The sequence below is a fragment of the Pan paniscus genome, chromosome 12 (assembly GCF_029289425.2).
Source record: "Pan paniscus chromosome 12, NHGRI_mPanPan1-v2.0_pri, whole genome shotgun sequence".
NCBI lineage: Eukaryota > Metazoa > Chordata > Mammalia > Primates > Hominidae > Pan > Pan paniscus.
Genome location: NC_073261.2, coordinates 76,449,894 through 76,462,582, shown reverse-complemented (window position 1 = coordinate 76,462,582; position 12,689 = coordinate 76,449,894).

The window sequence follows — 12,689 nt, the reverse complement described above, 5'->3', positions numbered from 1 at the left end:
ATTTTCAGTCCTCTTTTTTTTCTACTCAGTTCTATTGGATAATTTAAAAATCTGTTTGTTGTTGCTTCAGAAAGTAAAAATTCCAGACACTTTGTGTGCTGATTAACATCTAAGAAATCCATAAAGTTTAATTAGGAAAAAAATGAACAATAAAGTTTTATTCACCCTGCTAAATTTTAGTGACTAACGTACTGCTTTATTTTCCATAGCTTTACTTCTTTGCAATCCTAAAAAGGCTTGAAAATTCTCATTAGGGAAACACGCTTTTACTTTGCATATGTTGAGTGGTAGAAAGTACAATAAAGGATTAGATTCGTTGGTTTTGTTTCTTTTTTAATGCTTAGAATTTAAGCAATTGTTCTTAATATCCATTTTCAGTATTTTATTACATCCAACCTAATATCTTATTTTTTCCTGTGTTTAGGTATTATCTCCTGAACTAAAGTAGAAGATCATGATGGACAGAATCTAATTTAATTTAAGTGCCTTCACTAGTTTTTAGGGTAGTGGGCTTGTATAAGCAGAATTATTTGAAAAGTGAGAAATTAATAAATTGGAGAGTAACTGAAATTCCTCTTCTATTAACCACTATGTAGGGGACTCCCAACACGGAAATTTCTTGATGGTAAGCTTTAATACATCTTTATATTTGACTCACATTTTGTAATTAAACATATACATTCCTCTCTTTTCTTATGTAACTATCTTTTAAATTATTAAAAGCTCTAATAAGTTAGAAAGACAAGTATCCCTCCCTCCATTTGATGGATGAAGACATTAAGATTTAAAGTAATGAAGTATATTAGTCACAGTTCTCCTGAGAAATTGAACCCATAGAATGGAACTGGCTTCCATGATTATGAAGTCTGAGAAGTCCCACTGTCTGCCCTCTGCAATCTGGAGACCCAGGAAAGCTGGTGGTATAGTTCAGTTTGAATCTGAAGGCCTGAGATCCAGGTTAGCAAAGGGTATAAATCCAGTCCAAGGAGCAGAGAATATGATGTAAGATATCCCAAGCAGACAGGCAGGAAGCAAAAAGGGGCAAATTTATCCTTCTTCTGCCTTTTGTTCTATTCGGGCCCTCAGTGGATTAGATAATGCCTACCCATATTGGAGAGGGGAATCCATTTTAACGAGTACGTGGATTCAAATGATAATCTCATCTGGAAGTACCCTCAGGGACACACCCAGAAATAATGTTTAATCACAGCACCCTATCGCCAGTCAGGTTGACACATAAAATTAATCACACAAAGTCATCTACTTCCCTTGAAAATAAGCACAAAATTAGAAAGAAGAACACAGGATTCCTGGTTTCAGAATGGTAATTCAGACATTATAGAACAGATTTCAAAACATATTTTAGGAACTGGCTGAAATACAGAAGCATATTACATCTCCTAGATGATTGAGAAAAGGTTTGATTTTACAGTACTTGTATTTCAAATTGCCTCAAGATTAAATATAATGTAATATCTATTTTTAAGTGAGTATGTCTAAGTATCTTATGAGTTTCAATAGACTGGTAATATTAGACTTTATTGATAAAACAGTGGTAACAAAACAGAGTGATCTCATCAAAGAGGAATTGTACAATGGAAGAGTGCATTCACACTAGCAACTTAAAATTGCATTATGAACTATGATATGAGACAGCATTAAAAGCTTTATACATTTAGTACTCAATGATGACAGTAATTGTGAGGGTGTCCATTCATTTACTGTTTGTGAAATTATAAATTGATACAATTTTTTAAACAGAATGATAAACATTAAAGAACATTGATGATTTTCATCTTTAGCATTTCTACTCTTATACATTAATCTTAAGTAAATAATTTAGTAAAAAATAAACATCTGAAGTGATCAAACAGCAATCTGTAATGGTATAAAAATATTAGGGAAAGTCTAAGTGTATGACAAAAATTATTTTAAAATTCATTGTGTATCAATACAAATAAAATGCTATTTAGTCAACAATGACTATCATAAAATATACGACAATATGGACTGTATTAGTCTGTTCTTACACTGCTATAAAGAACTACCTGAGACGGGGTAATATATGAAGAAAAGAGGCTTAATTGACTCACAGTTCTGCATGGCTGAGGAGGCTTCAGGAAACTTACAATCATGGCAGAAGGCGAAGGGGGACCAAGGTACATCTCACATGGTGGCAGGAGAGAGAGCAAGAGAGGGGGGATGTGCTTTACTTTTAAACCATCAGATCTCCTAAGACTCACTCACTATCATGAGAACAGCAAGAGTGAAGTCCTGCCCCATGATCAAATCACCCCTCACCAGGTCCCTCACTCGACACATAGGGATTACAATTTGAGATGAGATTTGGGTGGGGACACAAAGCCAAACCACATCATGCAGCTATTTGCAATTTGTAACACAACTGTGAAAGGGCACTGGAGTTTGGAATAAGTGTATGTTCACTCTTCTAGTAAAAGATTGAACCCAGTGGTTTACATTACCAAGAAGTACCATTCACTAAATCTTCCAGCCACGTTTAGGGTGCGGCAATTTTTTCAATTCTGTTGTGTTCTTTCCTCCTTCCTGGCATGCACCACTGTGTTACATCTTGATGGTGAACATGCTAGTCTCTTGTTTTCATGTATGCAACATCTAACAGTAATAAACACACCAAACATTTATACAAGTATGTGATGTTCTCTTTGCTTGAAGTTAGGGCACCACTTCTTTCCATAAATGGCCTACTTGCCCATGAGAAAATGTTGTCACCTAGCAGAGAAAGGCAAACCCTGGATGCTTAATGTTACTCCAATATACTATAGAGGAGTGTATGAGCCCTGACCATAGCATTACCCTTCCAAACAGATTCTGTATATCTGCTGCTGCTTGGTTATCTCAGAACATTGCTGTGACCACACTGCATGACTATCTCAGCAGCTCTGCTGATGTCTTGGCTCCTTGCCTGACTTCACAGCCTGCAGATGGGCAGGGCCAGCATGATGACCTGGTTGTGAGGTCAGAGCAGTGATTACTTAAGAATCACTAGCACGTGAAGATGTAAGTTGTTTTGAAGCTTCCATTTTCTCCTTCTCTTCAAAATCACTGAAGTTAATCACAACTAGCACAGGAGGCCTGTGTTGAGTTTAGGTGTTACCCCCAGGTGCATAGTATTGTCATCAGAGATTTTCTTCAATCACTAAAGGGAGAAATATCGAACCAGGGATGCATTCTCAGCATTCACCAAGTCAATCAGGAAACCCCATGGAGAAAAGGATTTTTTCCTCTGGTGGAAAGTAGATAATGCTCTGAATTTCTCTCCAGAAAAAGATGAAAAAGGAAGAACAGATTAAAAGGAAAAGGTTTCTGAAAGGTAACATAATCTTCAAATATGGAGGGGGAAGGGGAGAGAGGGAAGAAATTTAAACTGCACCTCTCTGCAGTGCTTCCGCAGAAAGCACAGCTCAAAGCTCGTCAGCATCCTTCCTTGCAGAGCTTGACTTATTTTCTTAACCTCATTCTAACTTTGACCCATTCCTTTTGTTGAGTCAAAAGGATCCAGTAGGAACCAAGAATAATTTAGAAGTTTTTTGCTTTCTAGAGTGAAAGTTTCTTGAGAAAAGGAAATGAATCTGTCATGTTTGCCTCCACGTGCCAGGTGCTTAAAAAGAGTCTGACACATAAGAGGGTCTTATTTGTTGAATGAAATGAATGCGTCCACCCACAATTCTGTTTGAACCATTTTGCCTTACAATACATGAGTCAAAGTTTGAAGCAAGAGTGAAAAAGAGCTGGAAACCCTGTACTATCCTTCAGCCACTTAGAGTGAAGTGAGGTGAGGGACTGAAACAAAAGGGGCACAAGAGAAATTGGTAAGCAGAAAGAGGAGAGAAATCGAAGGAGAAGAGAACACGAAGAAAATACATCCCCTCAGATTATAGAAGTAAATCCCTAAGACATGAACCATCATACTGGATACTTTCCTCCTCATTCTTAAAGATTATATTCAGGAAAAAAACAATTGGCCAGGCTAATGGAGAAAGCGAGAGAGGAGAAAGAGAGAGAGTGAGAGAGATTAATTTTTCCCCATGGAAACAAAGCGGTTACCCTTTATTTCTATACTTACAGGTGACACTCTGAAACTCTCACCAGGATGCAGATAATCTAAACCACATTTCTTGTCATTTCTTGTGTCGCTATTTGTGGTGATTGAGGTTTATAAGTTTTATAAAGAAACCCATTTCGCCTTTACCAAGGGCTTAAAGTAAAGCGGGTTCTGGTGATGTTAGTGAAATGATTTGGACATGGCTTCCTTGAACCTATATTGAAAAACAAGATAAAAATATTCTCTTTGCAGGCATTGTCTAAGAGAGGTTTTTTCTTTTACCTGATTTTTTCCTCATCCCTGTGCCAGACTGAATCAAATTATTGTATCAACATTTTGTATTCTTGCCAAGAAACCCTAAGGCCAGTGGCAACATTTTTAATAAATCAAAAGGATCCAATCAAATAAATAAATGATTTGGATGGCAAAGGGCAAAAAAAGTTACAGATAAAACTCTGAAAGGCTTTTGGCTCAGCTCAAATTGAAAACTGCATAATCAGCAGATTTCTGGAGGTTTTCAGGTTATGAGACAAGGTTTTTACATTGCACTAATTACGGCTGGAGTTAAAGAAACATAAAACAGAATAAAGGAAAAGCAAAAAATAGTGATGGGAAAGTTGGCCACAGCTATCCCTCTCAAAAGCCTCATTTCTCATGACAAAATGCTTGAAAAGTAGCTCTTTGTGGTGGTTTGTAAGAATGAGCAATTTAGAAAGCTCTGTGTCTCTCTCTTTTTTTAACCATAGTCATCCTTTTTGCCTTGGGGTAGAAAGTGGGTTTCATTTTTTTTTTCATGTGCAAACGTGGCTTGATGCCTTTTTAATTCTTCTAAGTGCACTGGTGTGCCCTTGAGCCATTTCTTAAAGTGTTCTTAGTTTAGTACCAGCAACACACACACACACACACACACATTGTTTAGGGACTACAAACACTCATTCCAACATTTTTACTTTGTGAATTTGTTAACCGTTCAGCATGGATTAGCTTCTACAAGCATAAAGCAACTGCAGCGGCATGGTTCCATATATTGCTTCTCAAGTATTGCCTGGTTTAAAAAAGTTTTACCATCTGTTCTGACTTAAGCCAGAGCTGAATTAAGAGGATAAGCTTTCACTGTTGCTTCTGTTACTGTGTGGTATTATTATATTTTAGAAAAGAGAAGGAGGTGAGAAGGCAAAATAAATCTATATAAAGTCACTAAGAGAATAGAAAATGAAAATTCTCTTTTGCCAACTAGTGATATTATTTTTGTACTTAGCCATGAAGGGTACTTCATTACTCCTCAGTAAGTCTCATTAAAAAGAAGTTGAACTAGCCTCATGAAAATACCAGTAAATCAATGAGTCAAATATTTATCAAATTTCTTCTGAGTTTCAGTATTGAATAGGAATAAAACCATATCCTTTGCCTCAACATGGATGAAGCTGGAAATCACAATCCTAAGAGAACTAACACAGGAACAGACAAACAAATACCACATACTCTCACTTATAAGTGGGAGCTAAACATTGAGAACACCTGGACACAGAGGACCAACAGACACTGCAAACTACTAGAGGGGAGAGAGAGGGAGGGGGCTGTGCATTGAAAAACTATCTGTTAGCTACTATGCTCACTATTTGGGTGCAATATACAAATGAAACAAACCTGCACATGCAGTACTTCTATCTAAAATAAAAGTTGAAAATTTTTAAAAAGTTGATTGTTGCCCTCAAGGAACTCACATTGTAATTGTAGCTGGGGTGCTGAGATATACATATATGAAATGAATTAAAAAGACTATCCAAATTAGAAGCAAAGGCATCTGGACACAATAACTATCACTGGAGCTATGAAATAGAAAAAGTAAGATTTTGATACTGCCAACTGTTTATTGCTTATGACTGATACTATTAACTGTATGCATTATGTCTTAACTAATATGACTTTAAATTGTTTTAAGATACATACATAACATGGTACTGGATTCTTCTAATTAACCAGGAAAAACCAAAGGGAAATTCTATGTGTGTAGCCTAAGGGGCACATGGACAGGCCTCTTCATGGAAGCAAGGATTTGAATAGGTACATTTTTGTGATCTGTCTCAACCCTTGGTGCCCATTAAAACCACCTGGATAGCTTTTATAAATTAACAAATGTACACATTATTAATTAATTAGTAAATTACCTTATTAGAAAATTAACATTCCTGGGTCCTACCCAAGACCCAGGGATGAGGCCTGAGCAGTAGCAGTCGTTAGAGTTCACCAGGTGCTTTTAATGAGCTGCTAGGGTTGAGACCTTGTGCATTAAGTAATTAGATCCAGACCTTATTTGAATAATTCCTTTCTGTCTTAAACTTGTGAATTTATTGTCTTTAATTCAACTCATTCAACTCTGACTTTTGAAGATTATTGCTTAAAAAAAAAGTTTCTCTAGAAATTTTTTTTTAAGAAAAATTCTCTTAACATGTACTTAGTTGCCAAATGCCCAGAAGTCATCTTTTGTTTATTCTTTTTCTCACCACTTTTTACATCAAATCCATTAGGTAGTTATCTACATTTTACTTCTAATACATATGTTTAATCCATTCATTTCTTCCCATCTCCACTCCATCTCCTTGTTTTAGCAAACCTCTTAAGGTTATTTGCTGATTTCATTTTGTTAAATTTAGAATAAAATCTTAACCACTTAATATGACCTGCAATGCTTTGCATAATCTGGCACCCCATGGCCTTTTCAACCCAATTTCTTATCATTCCTCACTAGTCCCTGTTTGTTTCTCTCCAGGATTCCATTTACAACTTGCCATTCTGTTTGTGGTTTTAGAAACTTCATGTGTTTCTCCAGGCTAGATTACCAACACATAGCACAGCAGAATGTGACCATCCAGTATGCTAAGTAAGACATTCTCTCTTGCACATTTTCTCCCTACTGATGTTTGTAGAGCAGACAGGGGAGATGGTAATACTTGTAATGTCTTGGTTTATAATCAAATACATTTTCTTGTTTGTACCAACTATCTAGTTTTTTTTTTTTTAACGATTATTCAATCTTTGTTGCATTCTTCTATGTCAACTTCTCCACTTCTGGTTTCTTTGTTTCTTTCCTCTCAAATACACATTAACCTCAATGTAGAGCATATTATACATGGGCATTGAATTGTTGGGTTGTTAAAGAGTATACAGCTTCACATTTGCTAAATAAATGCCAAATCGTTTTTGAAGTGTTCGTTCCAATTTACTTTCTCACTGGAGGTGGCTAAAAGTTTAGTTAACCCTGTGTTACCCATCTGTCTTCATCCATCCCTGATACTATCAAATTTTTCACATTTTGTAGTCTGCGTTTTGTACAATTTCATAGGTAGGAAATTGTATCTTAACATAGACTTAGCTCTATTTCCCTGATTACTAATGAGCTTAAGTAATGTTCTCATGTGCTTACTGGGAATTTATATTCTCTTGTGAAGTGCCTATTCACATGTAAGCTTTTTTTTAATTGACTTAGAAGTTTTAGTATTTTATGTGTATCAATTATTTATCAATCCCATGTATTGCACATTTCTTTGTCTAATCTATGGTATATCCATTCACATTTTAATGATTTTGTTAAATGTTATGAACAGAAGGTATTATAATTTAATAAATGTATCAATCTTTTTATTTATAATTTGTGATGTTGAATCACTTTTTGAAAGAAAGCCTTAATTATCAAGCGATTACAACGATATTATCTTCTAAATGTTTCACCCTTTTGGCTTCACATTTAAATCTTTAGTGCACATGGAATTGACTTTTATATCTGTCAGGAGGTTAAGTCTAGTTGCATAATTTTTCCATGTGAATAATCAATTGTCCAAGAACAAATTCTTTTCTTTTGCCTCTGATCTCAATTGCCAGTTATCATAAATCTTGTTTCAAACTGTGTGGATTTGATTGTTTCATTTCATTGCTCTACTTATCGAAGCCTGCACCAATTCTATGTGTCTCAAAAATGGCTGCTTTATACCTGGTAGTCATGTCAGCCAACTTTGCTTTTTTTTTCAGGAGTCTCTAGGCTATATTTGACCCTCTGCTCTTCCATGTTAATTTTAGAATCAGTTTATCAAGATCAGTAGCAACAGCCAACTACTCGGGATTTTGATTGAAATTGCACTCAATTTGTAGATCAATTGGGCAGAATTATTTTATGATATGGAATTTTGATATTGGGTTCTAGTCCATTAACACCATATGGCTGTCATTTTGTTTATAGTTCCATTATAATGTTCTTTAAATGTTTTATAATTTTTTCCACAAAAGTCCTGCAAAAGCCTAATAGAAATCTAACTTTTGTTGGATCTATTCTATTTTACATTTTGAAGCTATATAAACAGTGTTTTAATTTAATTTTATGTCTTTACTGTTGTATAGAAATACAGTTGAATTCTATTCGTTGATCTTACATTCGGAATCTTAGTAAACTATTACCAGTTATAACAAATTATCATTATGTGCAAATAATGACAATTTGCTTCCTCTTTGTCAATCCTTATATAGTGTGTTTTTTTTTTTTACCTTATCATGATGGCTAGATAGAAATAATGATAGAAAGTGCCCCTGTTTTGTTACAGATTTTAAAATAAATGTTTTCAACATTTCACGATCAATTATTATATTATGGCTTTTTGGTAGATTGTCATTATTAGATTAAGGAAATCTATCTGTGGTTTATTAAGAAGTTCTTATTTTTTGCCAGGCATGGTGGCTCAGGCCTATAATTCCAGCACTTTGGGAGGCTTAGTTGGGAGATCACTTGAGCCTCGGAGTTTGAGACCAGACTGGGCAACATAGTGCGACTCCATCTCTACAAAAAATACAAAGAAAAATTAGCTGGATGTGCTGGTAAGTACCTGCAGTCTCGGCTACTCAGGTAGGAGGACCATGTGAGCCCTGGGAGATTGAGGCTGCAGTGAGCTGTGATCTCGCCACTGCACTCCAGCCTGAATGACAGAATGAGACCCTGTCTCAAAAAAAAGGTCCTTATTTTTAAAATAATGAATCTATGTTGAATTTCATTCTTTTTTTCTTTTAATATGTTAATGTGATGAATCACAAATATGGAGTTTTCTAAGGTTAAGTGAACCTTGAATTCTGAAATAAATTCATCTTAGTCTCTTATTATATACATGAAATCAGTTCATTAAACATTTACCACTTTGACATATATCTTCATGAGTGATATTAGCCTATGAATTTTCTATGACTACTGTACTTGTTAGTCAAGCATTTGTTAATTTCCTAAGTTACAATGTTCCCATATGTCTATACTCTGAAATAGTTTATATAACGTTGTAATTATTTGTTCTTTGAATGGTTGTTACTCCTTAGCAAAAATATGGGCCAAGTAGTTTTCTTTGGGAAATGTTCTACCTATTTATGCAACCATTTTAATCTTTATTAATGCAATTCAGATTTCTTCTTGAGTCAGTTTTGGTAAGCTATGTTTCTCTAGAGATGTTTATTAATAAATTTGGAAACTTCGTTGAAATCGCAAAGCTATTAACTAACATCTTCATAACACCTTCTTTTAAATCTTTGTAGTATTTGCGATTCCGTGTTCTTTTATAAAAATTCCTGACTTTTAAAACATCTTCTTGGCCTTGTGTGTGGTGGCTTATGCCTGTAATTCCAGCAATTTGGGAGAGTGAGGCAGGAGGATCACTTGAGTCCAGGATTTCAAGACCAGCCTGGGCAACATAGGGAGAGCCAGTGTCTACCAAAACTGTCTTAAAAAACTAGCCAGGTGTGGTGGCACACACCTGTAGTCCCAACTACTTGGAAGGCAGAAGTGGGAGGATCTACTTGAGCCTGGAAGGTCAAGGCTACAGTGAGCCATGATCCCACGAGTGTACACCAGGCTGGGTGACAGAGAGAGACCCTGTCTCAAAAAAACAACAAAAAAACCAAGACAACAACAACAACAAAAAAAACCTTTTTTTACTTTGACCATTCCTGCTGCAAGTTTTCTTTTAATATTTTATGAATGTTATTTTATTCGTAATAAAATATTTTATGAATATTCCTCAAAAACCAATATTTGACTTTGTTGATCCCCTGTATTATTTATGTTTGTTTTCAGCATATGTCCCATCCATATCTTCTTGGACCTTATCATTATAATGCCATTGTCAGTGTGAACCATACAATTTCAACCATATTGGGGGGATAATTTTTATTATTTGTGCCAAACTAGAAGGGTATCACCTAAAATGGTCTTTGGCTATTTATTCATTGTCCAGTTTGAGCAAGATTTTCCCCAGTGGCTAGTGGTAATCACCAAGAGACTGAAAATTTATATTGGGTACCGGTTATTGCCCTCTCTGCATTTACTGGCATCACATGCATCCTCAAGAAGGTACAGGAAAAATATATTTCTATTCTGTCTCACTGAATTATTTCTCTAATATTTTCATATGGAATATGAATATTTCCCTTGTTACAATAGCCTTTTAAAAGTCAGAAAGAGTTAGTCATTGCAGATATTCATAATGACAAATATCAAGGTTTTGACTGTGTGTGTGCACATGTATGTGTGTATTCTTTGGTTAAGATTTTAATGTAGTTCTTCTTGGTTACTACAAAGGTCATTGCTGGTCACTTATAAAAGACTAGTAATATATAGAGAATGAAGATATTTCCTACAAACTTAATTTCAGCTAGAGGTGCTAATTTTTCAAAAAAAATAGAGACAAAAATGTAAATAATGTGGATGATTCAACTCTCTGTTCCACTCAGCGATCAGAAGATCTAGAAAGAGCATGAGGTGGACATTAGAAATGTGATTTTTCCTCAGTCTTAATTTTTCAAATACCTATTTTACATTCAGAGAAAAATATACAAGTTTTTCATATAACACAGTCCTTAAACACAAACATTTGATGCTCAAGGGAAAGGTGATTTCTTCTGTTATAGAATTAAAATTAGTTATGTGGGATTTAACGAGGGACAATACTATATTGTATGACTAACGTGTGTTTTGGCATAATTTTGCTGTATGTAATATTTTTACCTTAAATATTGACTTTCGATCTTAATTCCAAAGAGACTCAATTCTTTCCTGTCATGATAGACCTTTAGGATAGGAGAAAATGTTGTCGAGTATTAAGTAAAGTCAGCTCTGCCGGTGGTATAAAACACGAATTCTAACCAGATCACCTCTAACAAAACCATACTTAGCCAAATGCTAGGAAGTGATCTGTGTGTTTTGGAATGGTGAGAATTCTTAGAAGGATCGGCTTATCATTCCTTTAGGTTTTCTACTATGTGAATCATTTTGTTTCCTCAGTAAGATAGTTTAAGTAGCACTTTTTGTTGACTGCAGATAAAATTATCCGGCCCCTTTTTAATACTCCAGCCTCCTTTTGCAAACTGTTTCTTCCCATCCTGGCTCCCCTGCTAACTGTGCTCCTCCAGCCTCAGTGATTTTCACCCGGTTGCTCATATGTACCAGGCTTCTCTTGACCCAGAGCTTCAGCTTACAGTGCTCTTCCCACTGCTTTCACCTGGTTAGTTTCTAATCTTCACAGTTAACTGAACTGCTTAGTTAACTAATCATACTTTGGGTAACTTCTTTTATCCCATACTCATATTTATTTTGTTACACAAATAATGTTTGTAACACAAATAATGATTGTAACACATGATTTATGCCTGTGGTTCTTTGATTACTGTTTGTTTCTCCCATGAAATGTAAACTCCATGTGGGCTCACAACTATATATTGAATGCCTAGCTCAGGGCATAGCACATCACAGATGTCTCACAAAGATTTGAATAAAAGAATTTATTAAAAAAGCAGTGTTCTTATCTACCATGGGTGTGAATACAAAATGATTCATAATTAATTATATTATGAATAATTACTATATAAAAGTTGCTCTAAATGCAATTCAAGAGATAGGAACAGTGTCATACCAATACACAGGAGAAGAAAATGATTCTAATGTCTGCAATTATACATTTTTTCTGTTGGAGTTGAGATTTGAACTTATAACTAATTGAGAAAATATATCAACGCCTAAGTATCATCCGAAGCAGAATAAAATAAATGATAACCAGAAGCCTGAGCAAACATCTGTGTGAATGAAGGAGTAATTAATTATAACTGCATTGATCAGAGAAAGCTTAACTGAAGATAGTAAAGTGGGCCTTGAAGAAGGACATTAAGTTCTATTGGTAGAAAAATTGGTTAAAAAATTGTTACTTTTAGGAAAAGTAACAAAATAATGAAAGTTACAGAGACAGGCAAGGGCATGGAAAATTGGCTCAGTTTGAAAGGAGGAGAGGTAGCAAGCTCCAGTGTAGAATGTGGAGCCATTGAACTCCTTGGAACAGGAGAATACTGTAATCAGAAGTGTGAAGGGTAGATCAGAAAAATGATCAATGTGGAGGAGAGATAGCAGTTTTAAGGCTATTAAAAGTACAGACAAAAATAGTAACATTCTGAACTAACCAAGGATATTGCACAGGTAGAAAACTAGACTTATTTGAGGTAGTAAACCTAGAAAAGAGAGGTTTTAAAAAAATAAATTTTATATGGAAAAGAGAATTTTTTAGAATCCCACATGGAAAAGAGATTTAAAAAA